The 7,001-nt window shown below is 42.0% G+C and overlaps 1 pseudogene; it reads right to left on the reverse strand.

The window, feature by feature from the left end:
* Positions 1–355: 355 nt before the first annotated feature.
* LOC149023689 (nucleolar GTP-binding protein 1 pseudogene) lies at positions 356–6,223 on the reverse strand (annotated as a pseudogene).
* Between the last annotated feature and the right edge of the window lie 778 nt (positions 6,224–7,001).

The raw sequence follows: 7,001 nt of genomic DNA on the forward strand, positions 1-7,001 counted from the left end.
CAGACCTACAACGCATCCAAGCAGGACCACAATTAACCTAGTCAGTTACTATTTAACTAAACTGAATAACTGAGGTCACATGTTACCTGAGTTCCAAGTCAACAATTTACTCGACATCACAGGTGTTAGTACATCAGTATCAAGGTAAACCACCTTTACCATGGAAGAGAACCCCCCTTTGAATGTCTACATTAACACTTAATTCTACACTGAGCTACTAACAGCCTATAAACAAACACTTAACTCAAGGGGGACTGTAAGAAAGGATCCACTAAGCTAGGAGATAAAATAGAGAACATCAAGCAGCAGAGAAAAAGGTAAAAACACAAGAATGCCTGCTACCTCAGTTGTTATATCAACGTCTGTCAGTTTTCCCACTTCCGCGTTTCCCAGAGAACAAGTACTTTGGCTTCAATGTGGGAATGACCCTATCTGCCTCTCCCTGGCGAGCATCTTTGTTCCTCTTCATCACAGACTTCTTTGCAAGCTTCCAAGCTTTAACTTTTTGTTTGGAGTCCTTGAAGCCTTCTCCTGGGATAACTTTACTAGGTGGCCGTGAAGTTGACGTTGACCAAGGTGAGACATCATCTGCATCTTCTTGTTAGACTGCTCAACATCCATATCCATAGCATCACCACCATCACCGTCCCTAGCCAATGACCTTTCCCTCTTCTGACCCATCCTAGAGACAGACCTGCTACGGGCATTCTTAATAGCTTCAGAGGGGTCCAAATCCAATGCAGATAGCTGTCTTCCCATCCTCTCAGATGTGAACTTCTTGTCTTTGTTAAATTTCCTTGGTACTGTAGGCCGGCTTTCTACAGTACTCTTCTTGATCCTATGCTATTGAATGAGCAAGCTCTTCTTTTTCCTGATCCCAGCCAATGCTTCCTCCTCTTCTGGAGTCAACCCCTGACTGTCCATCTCAAAATCGCTGTCTGCCTCTTGCTCAAGCCTTAGACCCTCTTATCATTCCAACTCCTCAAGTCTCTGCAAGATATCTGGATCAATAAAATCATAAACGTTATGTCCCTCAAAAATTTCTGGCATCACATCTTCTTTCCATTCTTCATTGGCTAAGAGGTAGTGTTTCCTCAAGCTAGCAGAATAGACACCAGCCCCACCATTCTCTTCCTCCACATCCTTTTCAAGTTTCTTCTTTTCTTTGTCATCGACTTCCTTAGCTTTGGCTCTTCTGTTGCGGTGAAAATGTGCTTGGGAATCCTTGGTTAGCTCCTGATCCGGGTTTGGTTCCTGAGACCAAAACAATGGTGAGAGTGCGACGCCTCTGAGGACGAGAAGCCACCTCCAATGATTAAGTCAGTTTAGGTAGGAAAAATAGAGACTCCCCTTGAGGAATAAATGCCCAAGGGAATGAATAAGAGAATGATCTTTAGAAGTTAATGCAAGAGAATAATGACTGGAGTACTCAAATCCTCTTACCATTACTCATGTGTAGTGTGATTATATATGCAATTGATCCATACTAAACTAATGGCAGATTCACCGTAGCCCTACGATGAGGATGATTTAGATGAATGGTGGAGATGGCCTCTTGGTGAGGCTTGCACAACAAGTTGATACACATGGTTTCCAAGATAGGTGGTGATCTCACAGGCAAATTAAGAGATCAGCGTTAAGTTGATTGATGTGACACCATTCTTCAGTTGGGGGGGGGGGGGGGACAAAACAGTGGTACCTAGTACTCGAGGCAGGCTTTGGGGCGAATGAAAAGCTTCGGGCTATCCATGCCTATTTAATGAAAGTCAATGCATTCAATGCTGAATTAAATGTTGGGGTTTGACATTTGGGCAAGGATGCGCCAAATCTTCTACCAGCGTTGTTTCTGCTAAGAAGTCACATGATGACAGTTGTGTCTCACTGTGATGCGTGATTCTTGACTTCTCAGCTGGCATCTCCTCCGAGAAGCGTCATGACTGAGATCTATCAGTTGAACTATCTTGGACCAAGCTTGAGCCCTTGGTTTGGTTCAAGTGGTCTGCTCCATTCAGGGGATTTGGACCATAATGATCATAATAGTTTCCAAAACTGCTTGAGGTATACAAAGAGGTCTATCCTTTTCATCTCGCTTCCTAGGCATTGCAACATGAAATCGATTCAAGCAGTCACTGATCTTCTTTGACTTCATCTTCAATTCCACCCGTTGATCCAATATCCTCTCACAGGTCGCATCTTCACAGCAATAACCCCTTCCTCCGTTAAAGTGCTCATGGTCAATAATACCCCATCACTGTCAGTAGCCTCACCACCTTGGCCTAATACCGTCTTCATTGCTTCAGATTTCATCTCCATGACCAACTTCATGTCCTCTTTTGGCAGCTGATCCAAAGGTTGCAAATCAGACTTGTTGCAAACCATAACCAGTGGTTTATTTCATAAATAATGACTTGATGCTGAAGAACAGAGCTGCCTGCTGGGCAATGGTATATCACAGGATCCGGAGATATCCAAGAAGAACAACATTGTAGCTCGTAGGTGGGCAAGAGCTGTGATATTGCGCATCTCAATGATGTTACGATCTTCAAAAGGACGATCCAAAATCCCAGGTGTATCAATGAGCAGGTATCTTAAGTACTTGTAGTCTGTGTGGCCAACAAAGAGGGATTTTATGGTAAAAGCATACGGCTGAACATCCACATCAGCCCTAGTGATCTTGTTGATGAAAGAGCTCTTCCCAACATTGGGATACCCACAAATCAAAATTGTTGGGGGGGGGGGCGGGCCCCCCCCTGGGGGTTGGGCCAATGGAGGGAGGGGTGGGGGGGGGTGGGGGGCCCCCCCTAGGAGAACAAAAAAAATTAAGTTTGGGGGTGGGGGCGTAATTAATGCGCACTACGGTGGAGCGAGCCGTCCGATCTAATCGGACGGCTCGGATGATCCTTCTCATTAAATAATGAAAAAACCCCTTTACCTATATACGTTTACCGTGTGAACAGAGTTCCATCTGTTCGGTTCGGTCTGATGCAAACCAACCGGTCCATCTGGGCGGTTCGACTGGGTATAGTATATGTTATTAATGGTGTATTCCATACTACCAGCCTATACGTATATACGGTTGTACAGTAACCGTATATACAACCAGTTCAAAATCGTAAGAAGCTAAAAACCAACCCGCCCATTTCATTTTCATTTCTGTTTTCGTTGTTGGCTGATCTGAAGTTACAGAGAAATCGCAGGAGAGAAGAAGAAGAAGACCTGTTAGGGGTTAGGGTGTATTGTTTCGTTTTTGGCTACTCTGAAGCTTCCGTAAGAAGCAGGCTACTCTGAAGCTTCCGTAAGAAGCATCGTTAGTTGAGATCGAAGAGGAAGAAGAAGCAGCGGAGAAGAAGAAGAAGCAGCGGAGAAGAAGAAGAAGCATCGGAGAAGTAGAAGAAGCAGCGGAGAAGAAGAAGAAGCAGCGGAGAAGAAGAAGAAGCAGCGGAGAAGAAGAAGAAGCAGCGGAGAAGCTCCATCTGCGATTTAGAGAAATCGATTTCAGATTCTGGTATTGTCTCGTCTCGTCTCTCTGCGATTCTTCTTTCAAAAAGGTAATAACCAACTCATAAAACCCTTACCATGGAAATTCTCGATGATGTGGTCGAAACCCTGATTTGGTCGTTGATTAAAGATGAAAAATGCTCAGTAATAACTTGATTTGGTCGGTTTCTTTTAGTATTTGTTGTTTTACCTTTTTGTGGGGTTGTGGAGGGGTTTAATGTTGTTGTTCTTTTAGCCTTCAACTGTAAGTATAGACATTAATGTTTTTCTTGATCAAACAAGGATTCCTGATCAATGCAAGGTAACTGTAAGTTTGTAAGTCAAATAATAACACTAATGTGTGGAATGGATATTGGAACTCCAAATATAAACAACAAATACTAGTCATAATACCAATGATTAGTAGTAGGTGCAGACAATTAGTAGACTGTACAATGAAAAAGAAACATATAAAACCACCTGGAAATAAGGAAGCAATGCCTCTTCTACGATATCACTCCCACCAAATCGACTTGTCTTCTCTCGGAGGCATTTTTGACTCATCAAAATCCCGAGCCACATTTGGAGACCCTGTTGATGATCCTTTACCCCCAAAGAAGTTGATGATCCTTTACCCCTAAAGAAGTTGATTAGAAAATCAAGTTGATCGTCATGAAGATGCACTAGCATAGGAAGGAATGCAATGGTTAACCTGGATCGAAAAACCAAAACATAGCCATGCTTCAGAAACTTATAATCAGTTCACTGTCTACTGGACAACGAGGTTGGAATCTATATTGTACATCCAAAACTGTTGTCATGGTTTTCACTAGGTCATATGGTACTCTATTATTGTTGTAAATGGAATCTGAAATCCAATTACACTAGCACCTTTCTGTGTACTGCATAAAATTGATGCATTTGGGTAAACTTTTAGAGTGTCTTAATGGTTCTCATTTCAATTGGTAAATCCTGTAGAGAGAATGGTTAGTTTAAATTTTTCGAGCTGCTATTTTGAACGGTGACCTTGTATAATGAAGGGTCACTGGGTGTATCTGGGTTGTCATTTGTCTCCTTCTTCAAGTGGGTTTAATTGGTGCAATTTGTTTATCTATTTATTGTAAGTCTTGTCTTGAACAAGTTTACCCCTCGGGTCGCTTGTTTGATAGGTGTGGTTAGTGGCACATTTCCTTTCTAAAAGTATGTCAATAACACTTGTGCATGACTAGCATAACAGTCTTTTCCTTAGAGACAGCATCTATTGCAGCTTGATGAAGTTTTATGCTGCCAATTAGTTTGAGTTGGTATTATTGATGAAGTTTTATGCTGCCAATTAGTTTGGATTTGCATGTTGAATGTGATTAGCCAACTTAAAGTGTTCGAAAGTACAGATTACCTTTTTGGGGATAATTTTCTGCATCATCTTTAATGGAGCATCATTGTGGTCCCTTCCGAAAGAAGCCTGATCGGCTTATACTGAGATACCTGAGAGATTTGCTGCCAATTCTATTATGTATGGTTGATGCACATGGTTAGGTTGTTTCTATGAATAAAATTTTATGGTGCCAGCCTTTGAATGACAGCCCTTTCCTACCACTCTTCAGATTGCCATCGTTCTACAGATGTTTAAATATGAGTTGATAGTGATCAAACCTGTTTTGTCAAGTAGTAGTTGTTATATATTGTATTCCAAGATCTCTTACTTTTGTGATATTTTTCTTATTCTTCTTTAATGTGGTGTCTTGTTTAACCATGTTGTTGAAGGAATGTGGTTCACTTGTATTTGCAATCTTTAGGATTTGTTTTCACCTTTGTATTGCTCCCTGCCCTTCCACCAAAGAATAGAAAACTTATCAGGCTTCGAAGTCGAGAGAATGTTTGAGTGGAATAGAGCCGTATCATCCCGGGTACTTGTATCGATTTGCGAATTTATCCCTAACAAGTTCTATTTCCTTTGCTTTGCTGTTTCAGTGCGAATTTTGCTTCTTCTTAATTTTTTTTTTTGTTCATTTGAAATTGTTCACTTCCGGCTGCTTTGGTTTCTCAAAATATAGAAGTGGTTACTTTTGTGTCTATGTTAGTTTGTTAAGTTGTAGAGGTTATTCTACTTTTCTTGAGTGTGATTCGAGATACGTGTGTTAATGATTTTCTCATTGTGTTTTCTTTTATGTGGATTTCATTTTTTGACCTAAGTTTAAGCAGTTGACAGTGTATTTTGTTGAGTCGATTACAATGTTCACAAATATAATTTGTTTGTGGTTTTTAGACCTCCTAAATGAGTACGACTTGTGGTTGAATTAGTCTAAAATTTTATATTTCACTCGCACAAAGCCACAATTAGCTCCACCAAAGTTGTTGTATGTGAGAATTAGTATGGAAGCCTTTGCCGCCTCACTTTTGCCTCCCTCTATTCTTATTTAGGAAAAAGAAGGTTGGAGCTTCAACCCAGAATTCGTTTTTGAAAACCTTCCTCCCCATTGTCGTTACTATGAAGTCTTTGATCCACCCCGCTTTTGCTTGCTCTAGTAAAGGCTGGCAATTAACTGTTCCTCCCTAGTCCCTTGGCCCCTGATGCCACTACAAACCATTCCTCCCGTAAAATCCATTAATCCCTCCCCGTACCTCCCCGAACCACTCCCTTCATCGCTATAGACCCACTCGGAATCTCCCGCCTACTTGTCACCCCTTCCCTATCGGAGAGTCGAGTAGGGGAAGCCACTGACACCGTTAATGCCAGCAGAGTCATTGTCCATGGCTAGAAACAATGCATGGCCACTCTACCATTGCTTATGATTAGCTGCTACCCCCTGACATTGCTCCATAGGGCCTTATCTCTTCAGCTGACTCCCTACGTATCCCTAAAAACAACCCTCTAGCGTACTGTATAGAAGGTTGGACTGCAACAGTTTATTGCAAAGTGCTGAGGTCAATCAGATTCCGGATTGCACCGCCCCTGATGCCAGATTCCCCCGATACAAGTGTTTTTATCTCTTTGTAGGTTGTGACACCACTGAGTCACCGGCCTTTACTCTCCTTCAGGAAGACCATATTGCTATTAATTATCTCGTAGGATCTATTGCAATTTCAATTTTCAGCTCTCCCTCTCGAAGAAATCGGTTCTACCTTATGAGACATCGTTGTGTCTTTGACCGAAGCACTAGTTATAGATGCTCCATTGGCATCTGTACCCTTGTCATCCACCTCAAAGAAGAATATCATGTTGGCCTTGTCGCCCCCGCAATCCTCGATCCAAAGACAAGGTTCGTGCAAGATTATTGTTGCTCCCCCATCCCTCCTTTCTCTCTCTCTCAAACACCCTATCTAACTTCTCGGGCTTCTTCCGTGTTGCGTACTGTCAATGGGCGTAACCCACAACCCCGCTCCTCCTCCCAACCCACGCATATTCATTTACAAAAAGTGTGTTGAGTAGGTTTGGTTTCAAAGACACTTCGTTGGATTCATAAACAGTTTCTTGTTCTATTTGGAGTTTATACAGCTTTAATAGACCATATTTATAACATATA

The sequence above is a fragment of the Hakea prostrata genome, chromosome 2 (assembly GCF_041222555.1).
Source record: "Hakea prostrata isolate BN-2017 chromosome 2, UWA_Hpros_2, whole genome shotgun sequence".
Lineage (NCBI taxonomy): Eukaryota > Viridiplantae > Streptophyta > Magnoliopsida > Proteales > Proteaceae > Hakea > Hakea prostrata.